The sequence below is a fragment of the Oncorhynchus gorbuscha genome, unplaced genomic scaffold (assembly GCF_021184085.1).
Source record: "Oncorhynchus gorbuscha isolate QuinsamMale2020 ecotype Even-year unplaced genomic scaffold, OgorEven_v1.0 Un_scaffold_1476, whole genome shotgun sequence".
NCBI classification, from domain to species: Eukaryota; Metazoa; Chordata; class Actinopteri; order Salmoniformes; family Salmonidae; genus Oncorhynchus; species Oncorhynchus gorbuscha.
This window is the reverse complement of record NW_025746245.1, coordinates 57,724-70,777: the sequence shown is the minus strand read 5'-3', so window position 1 is coordinate 70,777 and position 13,054 is coordinate 57,724. Positions and strand designations below refer to the sequence as shown.

Below are 13,054 nucleotides of genomic sequence, written 5' to 3'. Positions count from 1 at the left end.
ACTAAAGACCTACCTATTCAAGCTAGCTTTTAATGTTAGATCGGTTAATCTGTTTCAAGTCTATATGTTCTATTAGTAGGTAATGGTTGGTATTGTGATTGTTCCTTCTACTTTTTGATGTATTGTTGATGAATTTAGTTTGTTTTCTACCTCATAGCCAGTGAGTCTGGGAAATGTGCTTTACAAATTCAATATTGTTATTAATCCAGACATTGTCATAACAGCAGGTCTTTAGAGTGTTGAAGTACAGCAGGCTAGAGGTTTACAGAGAGCCTAGTTTATATACGGTTAGTGTTAGCTAGTTTATATACGGTTAGTGTTAGCTAGTTTATACACGGTTAGTGTTAGCTAGTTTATATACGGTTAGGGTTAGCTAGTTCATATACGGTTAGTGTTAGCTAGTTTATACACGGTTAGTGTTAGCTAGTTTATATACGGTTAGTGTTAGCTAGTTTATATACGGTTAGTGTTAGCTAGTTTATACACGGTTAGGGTTAGCTAGTTTATATACGGTTAGGTTAGCTAGTTTATATATGGTTAGTGTTAGCTAGTTTATATACGGTTAGGGTTAGCTAGTTTATATACGGTTAGGGTTAGCTAGTTTATATACGGTTAGTGTTAGCTAGTTTATGTACAGTTAGTGTTAGCTAGTTTATATACGGTTAGTGTTAGCTAGTTTATATACGGTTAGTGTTAGGGTTAGCTAGTTTATATACGGTTAGGGTTAGCTAGTTTATATACGGTTAGGGTTAGCTAGTTTATATATGGTTAGGGTTAGCTAGTTTATATACGGTTAGGGTTAGCTAGTTTATATACGGTTAGTGTTAGCTAGTTTATATACGGTTAGGGTTAGCTAGTTTATATACGGTTAGGGTTAGCTAGTTTATATACGGTTAGGGTTAGCTAGTTTATATACGGTTAGTGTTCGCTAGTTTATATACGGTTAGGGTTAGCTAGTTTATATACAGTTAGGGTTAGCTAGTTTATATACAGTTAGGGTTAGGGTTAGCTGGTTTATATACGGTTAGGGTTAGCTAGTTTATATACGGTTAGTGTTCGCTAGTTTATATACGGTTAGGGTTAGCTAGTTTATATACGGTTAGGGTTAGCTAGTTTATATACAGTTAGGGTTAGGGTTAGCTGGTTTATATACGGTTAGGGTTAGCTAGTTTATATACGGTTAGGGTTAGCTAGTTTATATACAGTTAGGGTTAGCTAGTTTATATACGGTTAGGGTTAGCTAGTTTATATACAGTTAGGGTTAGCTAGTTTATATACGGTTAGGGTTAGCTAGTTTATATACGGTTAGGGTTAGCTAGTTTATATACAGTTAGGGTTAGGGTTAGCTGGTTTATATACGGTTAGGGTTAGCTAGTTTATATACGGTTAGTGTTAGGGTTAGCTGGTTTATATACGGTTAGGGTTAGCTAGTTTATATACGGTTAGTGTTAGCTAGTTTATATACGGTTAGGGTTAGCTGGTTTATATACGGTTAGGGTTAGCTAGTTTATATACGGTTAGTGTTCGCTAGTTTATATACGGTTAGGGTTAGCTAGTTTATATACGGTTAGGGTTAGCTAGTTTATATACAGTTAGGGTTAGGGTTAGCTGGTTTATATACGGTTAGGGTTAGCTAGTTTATATACGGTTAGGGTTAGCTAGTTTATATACGGTTAGGGTTAGCTAGTTTATACACGGTTAGGGTTAGCTAGTTTATATACAGTTAGTGTTAGGGTTAGCTGGTTTATATACGGTTAGGGTTAGCTAGTTTATATACGGTTAGGGTTAGCTAGTTTATATACAGTTAGGGTTAGCTAGTTTATATACGGTTAGGGTTAGCTAGTTTATATACAGTTAGGGTTAGCTGGTTTATATACGGTTAGGGTTAGCTAGTTTATATACGGTTAGGGTTAGCTAGTTTATATACGGTTAGGGTTAGCTAGTTTATATACGGTTAGGGTTAGCTAGTTTATATACAGTTAGGGTTAGGGTTAGCTGGTTTATATACGGTTAGGGTTAGCTAGTTTATATACGGTTAGTGTTAGGGTTAGCTGGTTTATATACGGTTAGGGTTAGCTAGTTTATATACGGTTAGTGTTAGCTAGTTTATATACGGTTAGGGTTAGCTGGTTTATATACGGTTAGGGTTAGCTAGTTTATATACGGTTAGGGTTAGCTAGTTTATATACGGTTAGGGTTAGCTAGTTTATATACGGTTAGGGTTAGCTAGTTTATATACGGTTAGGGTTAGCTAGTTTATATACGGTTAGTGTTAGCTAGTTTATATACAGTTAGGGTTAGGGTTAGCTGGTTTATATACGGTTAGGGTTAGCTAGTTTATATACGGTTAGGGTTAGCTAGTTTATATACGGTTAGGGTTAGCTAGTTTATATACGGTTAGGGTTAGCTAGTTTATATTTGACTGTGTACTTTTCCTGTTGGGTACTCTTTGGCGTCATGCTTAGGGGTATGTTTTCCACAGCTCAGCTTTTCCTACCCAAACACTCCCCTTCACCCGAGACACTACTGGACTGTTGGAGCAAAGAACACAAGCATTTCGTTACACGCACAATAATATCTGCTAAATATGTTTGTGACCAATAACATTTTATTTTATTTGACCCTCTACCCTAATCTTCCCTAACCACCCTCCCCTCCACCCTAAACCTCACCTTCCATTCCCTCTACCATAACCCTCCCAAACCCTGACCCTCACCTTCCATTCTCTCCACCCTGCCCTCCAGCTGTATACGACATGTTTACGATATGTGGTGATGTTGATATGCTGGAAGAGCTTTGACAGCTCCTAGCCCTGCCTCTTCTTTCCCTACCCTAGTGTACTGCATAGGACTCTAGTCCAGTCTAGTGTACTGCATAGGACTCTAGTCCAGTCTAGTGTACTGCATAGGACTCTAGTCCAGTCTAGTGTACTGCATAGGACTCTAGTCCAGTCTAGTGTACTGCATAGGACTCTAGTCCAGTCTAGTGTACTGCATAGGGCTCTAGTCCAGTCTAGTGTACTGCATAGGGCTCTAGTCCAGTCTAGTGTACTACATAGGGCTCTAGCCAGCTCTCAGCCCTGCCTCTTCTTTCCCTACCCTCATGGTTTGACTGTCCAACACCTCCTGTCGTTTCTTATTTATCATTTCAGCTATATTGCTATAGCTTGTTGCCTGAGGCTGGGGAGGGACAGAGATCAGGCTGGGGAGGTGTCAGAGGGAACATGCCTCTAAGGTGGATCAGTGTCATGTGGGTGATCATCCAGGTATGATACATGAGGTAAACATTAAGTTCTGTGCACATGGGGCTGTCTTTTAGCACGCATCATACTGGTGTAGATGGCTTTGTTTCACCGCTATCCTTTGTACCAAATTACTATACTGAACATAAATTCAAACGCAACTTGTAAATTGTTGGTCCCATGTTTCAGGAGCTGAAATAAAATATACCAGAAATGTTCCATATGCACAAAAAGCTTATTTCTCTCATTTTGTGAACAAATATATGTACCTCCCTTTGCCAAGATAATCCATCTGCCTGACAGGTGTGGTATATCAAGAAGCTGATTAAACAGCATGATCATTACACAGGTGCACCTTGTGCTGGGGAAAATACAAGGACCCTCTGAAATGTGCAGTTTTGTCACACAACTCAATGCCACAGATGTCTCAAGTTCTGAGGGAGCGTGTGCATCTGCAGGAATGTCCACCAGAGCTGAATGTTCATTTCTCTACAACAAGCCACCACCAAAGTTATTTTAGAATAATTTGGCAGTAGGTCCAACCGGCCTCGCAAACCACAGGCTACATGTAACCACGCCAGCCCAGGACCTCCACATCTGGCTTCTTCGCCTGCGGTATCGTCAGAGACCAGCCACCCGGACAGCTGATGATACTGGGTTTGCACAACCGAAGAAATTCAGCACAAACTGTCAAACTGTCTCTGGGAAGCTCATCTGCGTACTCGTCGTCTGCACCAGGGTCTTGACCTGACTGCAATTTGGCGTTATAACCGACTTAAGTGGGCAAATGCTCAACTTCGATGGCCACTGGCACGCTGGTGAAGTGTGATCTCCAAGGATGAATCCCGGTTTCAACTGTACTGGGCAAATTGCAGACAGCGTGTACGGCGTTGTGTGGGTGAGCAGTTTTCTGATGTCAACGTTGTGAACATGGTGGGGTTATGGTATGGGCAGGTATGCTAAGACAACGAACACAACTGCTTTTTATCTATGGCAATTCGACTGCGCAGAGATACCGTGACGAGATCCTGAGGCCCATTGTCATGCCATTCATCCTCCTCCATCACCTCATGTTTCAGCATGATAATGCACGCCACGTGTCGCAAGGATCTGTACACAATTCCTAGAACCTGAAAATGTCCAGTTCTTACGTGGCTTGCATACTCACCAGAAATGTCACCCATTGAGCATGTTTGGGATGCTCTGGGTCGACGTGAACGACAGAATGTTCCAGTTTCTGCCAATATCCAGCAACTTCACACAGCCATTGAAGAGGAGGGGACAACATTCCACAGGCCAGAATCAATCAACTCTATGAGAAGGAAATGTCTCGCTGCATGAGGCAAATGGTGGTCACACCAGATAATGACTGATTTTCTATTCCACGCCCCTACTTTTTTATTTAAGGGGACCAACAGATGCATGTCTGTATTCCCAGTCATGTGAAATCCATAGATTCGGGCTGAATTAATTTATTTCAATTGACTGATTTCCTTATGAACTGTAGCTGAGTAAAATTTTCGAAATTGTTGCAGACTGCTTACCTGCAGTCTAACACTAACCAACCAGTCTAGGATTCCTTTGTAGCGCAGTTGGTAGAGCATGGTGGTTGTAAACGCCAGAGTAATGAGTTTGATTCCCAGGTCCACATAAATATAAGATTTCTGCACGCATGTCTAAGCTCATTTGGATAAAAGCTTCTGCCAAATGTCTTATTATATGAACATTTGTTGTTATTTTATGTGAGTGTAAAAGCACAGAGTTATTTATGTAGAGGTCATGACAGGGACCGACTGATGTTCTTCTCAGCCCCGCCTCTTCGCTAGTTGAGGGCATGCGCAGTAGCTATGGCACTCTTCTCGGGGCATGCGCAGTAGCTATGTCCCTCTTCTCAGGGCATGCGCAGTAGCTATGTCCCTCTTCTCAGGGCATGCGCAGTAGCTATGTCCCTCTTCCCGTCGTCAGAGAGAGACGAGCTGGGGCCAAGCGAGAGGACGATGAGGAAAAACTACACTACCTAGAAACCGTCGAGATGGATTCAAACAAGTTTCTGCGTGCTAAGAGGATGTTTATCCAGTGATGAGTGTCTGACTGAATTGTCCAACAACAAACCAGAGTCTCGGAGAGAAGACTCATCGTCTGCTGATGCCATCGATGGAGGTGATCTCTTACCACACAGCTTTTGACGCTGAATTTGGCACTAACGTTATAATATTCACTTCAAATAATTTATTCCAGTGAGATATTCATATTATATTTAAGATATGATTTGGGTGTTGTTTAACAAACGTTTCTATAAGCGTCTCTTTGTAGTGTACATTTCAGCTAGCTATAAAACATATCTAAGTTACCTTGGTTGTTGTTCTGGACATGTCTGAGCTGATATTTAGTCATTCACTTCATTATCGACAGTTTATCAGACGTGAAGTGCTCGACTACTGAAAACAGAAAATAACATCGACGTCCTTGCTTTGTTGTGATTTATTGTGGGACTGTCACCTTGCTTACATTAGCCATCGTTGGCTAACTATTAGGTAACTATTAGCTAGCTAACCTCTGACTACATTAACGTTATTTATGCCTGGCTATAACAACCATCTGGCATTTAGTAGCTACACAGCTAGTCACTTCTTTTCCCTGTTACTGGCTTCGTGTTGTTCACAAGATTCATCAACAGGACTTTTCAGTAGATTCCTCTGGGTCTAGGAAGATGTCTTTCCACAATAGAAGAGGCAGTAACACCACCGGTAGTGGCGGTGCATCTGGGTCTGCTGCAGGTAGCAGTAATGTAATTCCCACTGATGATTATCAGTCAACTAGCCAGGCTGGGTCCTCCTCCCCTGAGCCGCACCACCTCCCCCAGTCTGGGTCTCAGGTGAAAAAAAAGAGTGGCTTCCAGATAACTAGCGTGACCCCGGCCCAGGTCTCTGTTAGCACCAACAACAGCATAGCGGACGACACAGAGAGTTATGATGACATGGATGAATCCCACACAGAGGACCTGTCCTCCTCTGAAATGCAGGAAGTGTCCGTACCTCGGGACACCGGCGTCCCTGAGAGGAGCTCCTCGGACGAGACCCTGAACAGCCCCCATGGGGTGGAGACCCCAGGCGCAGTGTCCCCTAACGAACCCTGAACCCTCACTCCCTACCCCAGGACCCTCCGTGCGAACCCCTGCAGCCTCAGGGCCCTCCGCAGCCTGGTAACATGGTGAATGGGACTGTGCATCATCTGCAAGAGAATGTGGTGCCAGCAGCCTTTACTGTCTCAGTGGCAGGGGGGAGTTCCTCTGAAATGGCTGGGCCCAACCAGACTCAGATGGGGCAGGGTATGGTGGAGAATACCACTGCCCAGTTCTCTGTTACCATCACTGCTGTGCCAGGCATGGATGTGTCATCCATAGTCAGTGATAGTGGTGCCCCTCCCTCTGCGGGCCCAATAATCATTGACAGTAGTGGAGGCCGGCAAGTGACATCCAGTGGAGTAGGGTCTCTCCCTGGAGTCACAGGGCCCACCAATAGCACTCAGATTGGGATGTCAGTAGCAGTGGCACAGCCTGTGACCTCCAGCACCCAGACTCAGACCCAAGCCACTCCGGGGTCTCGCTTCAGAGTGGTGAAGCTGGACTCTAACTCAGAGCCGTTCCGCAAGGGAAGATGGATGTGTGCTGAGTACTATGAGAAGGAGGTTCTCCCTGCCGCGCCCACTTCTGACCCAGCCCCTGCACCCAGCGCTGGCGGCCCAGAGAGCCAAGCAGGGAATGGAAGTGTGGTGGCCGGTGTTGTCCAATACGGAGGCATAGAGATGGGAGCAGTGGCACCCCAGACCTCGCAGCCATACCAGCACCAGGACTACACCAGTCCTGAGACTGTCCAGAATTCTCTGCAAGCCCACATGGTCCCTCAGGACCCTAACCCTCTCCTGTTGCAGCAGACTAGCATGGTCCCCCATGGTACTCTACCAGCAGCCCCCCAGGTGAATGCCCAGGGCGCTCAGAGTCAGGCCATGCCCCAGCAGATGCCCTATGATATGGAGCATGCCCAGACAGGCTACCCCACGCCCCAATTCCCAGCGGGGCTAGTGTGCCAGACAGGCAGCCGGCCTCCAGACTTCATCCAGCCTACGGCTCCTCTCCAGTCCCAGGTCCTCCCCCCACACCCTGGCTCTCTTGGGGTGTCCATGCCTGGCCCGGCTGCTGTCCCTCAACCCCTTCAGAGTCAGCTCCAGAACCTCCCAGCTCAGCAGCTGCACCCTCACCCCCAGCACCCCTCCGCCCCTTTCGTGACCACACTCCGTGCCGACCTCCAGCCCCTCCTGACTCACGGGGTTCCCCTCAGCCACACCAGCCTGGCCCAAAGCGGGGCTCTGTACGGGGGAAGCATCCCCACCCTGACGGCATCCCAGCTGGAGGATGCCCAGAGGCTGCTGTTCCAACACCAGTCCCCGCTGACGCTGCCCCGGCTTGGGGGCCGCTCCATGGAGAACATGGGGATGGCTGGAGATGCCAGTGCCTTAGTGGCCGCTGCTGCAAGCCTGAGGACACAGTCTGCAGATGGAGAGGAGGACAGGTAAGGATGGATGGCCTCTGTGTTGGAATTAGAACTGTTGAAGATAGCTGAGGCTGTTTTAAAGGTCTAATGTAGCTGTTTTTCAGTATGACATCATAGACTGTTTTAAAGGTCTAATGTAGCTGTTTTTCAGTATGACATCATAGACTGCTTTAAAGGTCTAATGTAGCTGTTTTTCAGTATGACATCATAGACTGCTTTAAAGGTCTAATGCAGCAGAGTCTGGGTAACAATTAAGTAGTCCTACCTTACTGTGATAGTTTTACATTTAAAATGCTATAAAAGAAACAAATAGCTTCTTAGCAAACAAAAGTTTCTGCAATCTCTCAAGCAAGAATTTTTCCAGGACTGACTGGTCTGAGTGGGGAGGGGAAGACAACTGAGAACTAGCTGTTATTGGTAGAGAGGTTTGGAACTCTTTCTTATTGTTCTAATATACTATATTATACACTAGGCAGGCCAAAACTCCATCCAAAACAGGCTGAAATTTCAGGTGGTCTTTTCAAACAGCTCTTACACTAAAAGGGCATTATCATAATTTTCACAATTTCATAGTATTATTCCAACCTCATATCACACACACACACACACACACACACACACACACACACACACACACACACACACACACACACACACACACACACACACACACACACACACACACACACACACACACACACACACACACACACACACACACACACACACACACACACACACACACACACGCAGTACCAGTCAAAAGTTTGGACACTTCATTCCAGAGTTTTTCTTTATTTTTTACTATTTTCAACATTGCAGAATAATAGTGAAGACATCAAAACTATGAAATAACACACATAATCATGTAGTAACCAAAAAAGTGTTCAACAAATCAAAATATATTTTAGATTCTTCAAAGTAGCCACACTTTGCCTTGATGACAGCTTTGCACACTCTTGGCATTCTCTCAACCAGCTTCATGAAGTAGTCACCTGGAATGTGTTTCAATTAACCGGTGTGCCTTGTTAAAAGTTAATTTGTGGAATTTTTTTCCTTAATGCATTTGATCCATTGACAGTGGCTGCATATCAACTGCAATCATTTCTGGAATCAGTACTGTGATTTCTTTCACTCCGTCCCTTATTCCGCTGCTGTGACTAACCGGTTGGGTCTCATGGTGTTTCAGATGGTTCAGCATTGCCTTTGTACTGCCACTGTAGCTTAATTCCACCTCACAAAATTAGTATTTATTTCACCACCTTCTCATTGAACTCATAATATTGCCATACAGGACTGGGCTGCTGTCTCTTCCCTGTCTCACTCTCTGACATTTTTCCAACTGTTAACGATGATCATGTGCAGAGTGCTTTATATCCATGCCAAATCATTTGAAAGATGCATATCTCCTAACGTTACAGCATTGTTGCGTGAGGTGCTTGTAATAATAATGTTTGGGACCTGTTAGTGGTAGTGTTGTGATTTAAAATGTTGTAAAAAAAAAAAAACTTTTCGGTTAGGGATTTATTCTAAACATTAGTGATCCCAATGTCATTTAAATGTTTACACCACTATTTTGTCTTTCTAATGTGTCAAGTAATTATCTTTTTTGTTTTCTCAAGATTTGGTTGAGTCTAATTGTGTTGCTGTTAGGGTTGTACGTTTTGGGGAATATTCAGAGGTGGAAACTTTCCGTGGGAAGATAGGGGAAATCATATTAATACCATTTCAATACCAGATAGGGGAAATCATATTAATACCATTTCAATACCAGATAGGGGAAATCATATTAATACCAGATAGGGGAAATCATATTAATACCAGATAGAGGAAATCATATTAATACCAGATAGGGGAAATCATATTAATACCATTTCAATACCAGATAGGGGAAATCATATTAATACCAGATAGGGGAAATCATATTAATACCAGATAGGGGAAATCATATTAATACCATTTCAATACCAGATAGGGGAAATCATATTAATATCAGATAGGGGAAATCATATTAATACCAGATAGGGGAAATCATATTAATAGGGGAAACCATTTCAATACCAGATAGGGGAAATCATATTAATACCAGATAGGGGAAATCATATTAATATCAGATATGGGAAATCATATTAATACCATTTCAATACCAGATAGGGGAAATCATATTAATACCATTTCAATACCAGATAGGGGAAATCATATTAATATTAGATAGGGGAAATCATATTAATACCAGATAGGGGAAATCATATTAATATCAGATATGGGAAATCATATTAATACCATTTCAATACCAGATAGGGGAAATCATATTAATATCAGATATGGGAAATCATATTAATACCATTTCAATACCAGATAGGGGAAATCATATTAATACCATTTCAATACCAGATAGGGGAAATCATATTAATACCATTTCAATACCAGATAGGGGAAATCATATTAATATCAGATATGGGAAATCATATTAATACCATTTCAATACCAGATAGGGGAAATCATATTAATACAATTTCAATACTAGATAGGGGAAATCATATTAATACCATTTCAATACCAGATATGGGAAATCATATTAATACCAGATAGGGGAAATCATATCAATACCAGATAGGGGAAATCATATTAATACCATTTCAATACCAGATATGGGAAATCATATTAATACCAGATATGGGAAATCATATCAATACCAGATAGGGGAAATCATATTAATACCATTTCAATACCAGATATGGGAAATCATATTAATACCAGATAGGGGAAATCATATTAATACCAGATAGGGGAAATCATATTAATACCAGATAGGGGAAATCATATTAATACCAGATAGGGGAAATCATATTAATACCAGATAGGGGAAATCATATTAATACCAGATAGGGGAAATCATATTAATACCAGATAGGGGAAATTTCAATACCAGATAGGGGAAATCATATTAATACCAGATCAATACCAGATAGGGGAAATCATATTAATACCATTTCAATACCAGATAGGGGAAATCATATTAATACCATTTCAATACCAGATAGGGGAAATCATATTAATACCAGATAGGGGAAATCATATTAATACCAGATAGGGGAAATCATATTAATACCATTTCAATACCAGATAGGGGAAATCATATTAATACCATATCAATACCAGATAGGGGAAATCATATTAATACCATTTCAATACCAGATAGGGGAAATCATATTAATACCAGATAGGGAAATTTCAATACCAGATAGGGGAAATCATATTAATACCAGATAGGGAAATCATATTAATACCAGATAGGGAAATCATATTAATACCAGATAGGAAATCATATTAATACCAGATAGGGGAAATCATATTAATACCATTTAATACCAGATAGGGGAAATCATATTAATACCATTTCAATACCAGATAGGGGAAATCATATTAATACCATTTCAATACCAGATAGGGGAAATCATATTAATACCATTTCAATACCAGATAGGGGAAATCATATTAATACCATTTCCAGATAGGGGAAATCATATTAATACCATTTCAATACCAGATAGGGGAAATCATATTAATACCAGATAGGGGAAATCATATTAATACCATTTCAATACCAGATAGGGGAAATCATATTAATACCATTTCAATACCAGATAGGGGAAATCATATTAATACCATTTCAATACCAGGGAAATCATATTAATACCATTTCAATACCAGATAGGGAAATCATATTAATACCACAATACTAGATAGGGAAATCATATTAATACCATTTCAATACCAGATAGGGAAATCATATTAATACCATTTCAATATAGGGAAATCATATTAATACCATTTCAATACTAGATAGGGAAATCATATTAATACCATTTCAATACTAGGGAAATCATATTAATACCATTTCAATACCAGATAGGGGAAATCATATTAATACCATTTCAATACCAGATAGGGGAAATCATATTAATACCATTTCAATACCAGATAGGGGAAATCATATTAATACCATTTCAATACCAGATAGGGGAAATCATATTAATACCATTTCAATACCAGATAGGGGAAATCATATTAATACCAGATAGGGGAAATCATATTAATACCAGATAGGGGAAATCATATTAATACCAGATAGGGGAAATCATATTAATACCAGATAGGGGAAATCATATTAATACCAGATAGGGGAAATCATATTAATACCAGATAGGGGAAATCATATTAATACCAGATAGGGGAAATCATATTAATACCAGATAGGGGAAATCATATTAATACCAGATAGGGGAAATCATATTAATACCAGATAGGGGAAATCATATTAATACCAGATAGGGGAAATCATATTAATATTTCCAGATAGGGGAAATCATATTAATACCATTTCAATACCAGATAGGGGAAATCATATTAATACCATTTCAATACTAGATAGGGGAAATCATATTAATACCATTTCAATACCAGATAGGGGAAATCATATTAATACCAGATAGGGGAAATCATATTAATACCAGATAGGGGAAATCATATTAATACCATTTCAATACCAGATAGGGGAAATCATATTCATACCATTTCAATACCAGATAGGGGAAATCATATTAATACCAGATAGGGGAAATCATATTAATACCAGATAGGGGAAATCATATTAATACCAGATAGGGGAAATCATATTAATACCATCATATTAATACCAGATATACTAGGGAAATCATATTAATACCATTTCAATACCAGAGATAGGGAAATCATATTAATACCATTTCAATACCAGATAGGGGAAATCATATTAATACCATTTCAATACCAGATAGGGGAAATCATATTAATACCATTTCAATACCAGATAGGGGAAATCATATTAATACCATTTCAATACCAGATAGGGGAAATCATATTAATACCATTTAATACCAGATATTAATACCATTTCAATACCAGGGAAATCATATTAATACCAGATAGGGAAATCATATTAATACCATTTCAATACCAGATAGGGGAAATCATATTAATACCATTTCAATACCAGATAGGGGAAATCATATTAATACCATTTCAATACCAGATTTCAATACTACCAGATAGGGGAAATCATATTAATACCATTTCAATACCAGATAGGGGAAATCATATTAATACCATTTCAATACCAGATAGGGGAAATCATATTAATACCATTTCAATACCAGATAGGGGAAATCATATTAATACCATTTCAATACCATTTCAAGATAGGGGAAATCATATTAATACC

The 13,054-nt window shown here is 40.4% G+C and overlaps 1 pseudogene; it reads left to right on the top strand.

The window, feature by feature from the left end:
• The first annotated feature begins 5,178 nt into the window (after positions 1-5,178).
• On the top strand, positions 5,179-8,126 carry LOC124022898 (annotated as a pseudogene).
• Positions 8,127-13,054: the final 4,928 nt, after the last annotated feature.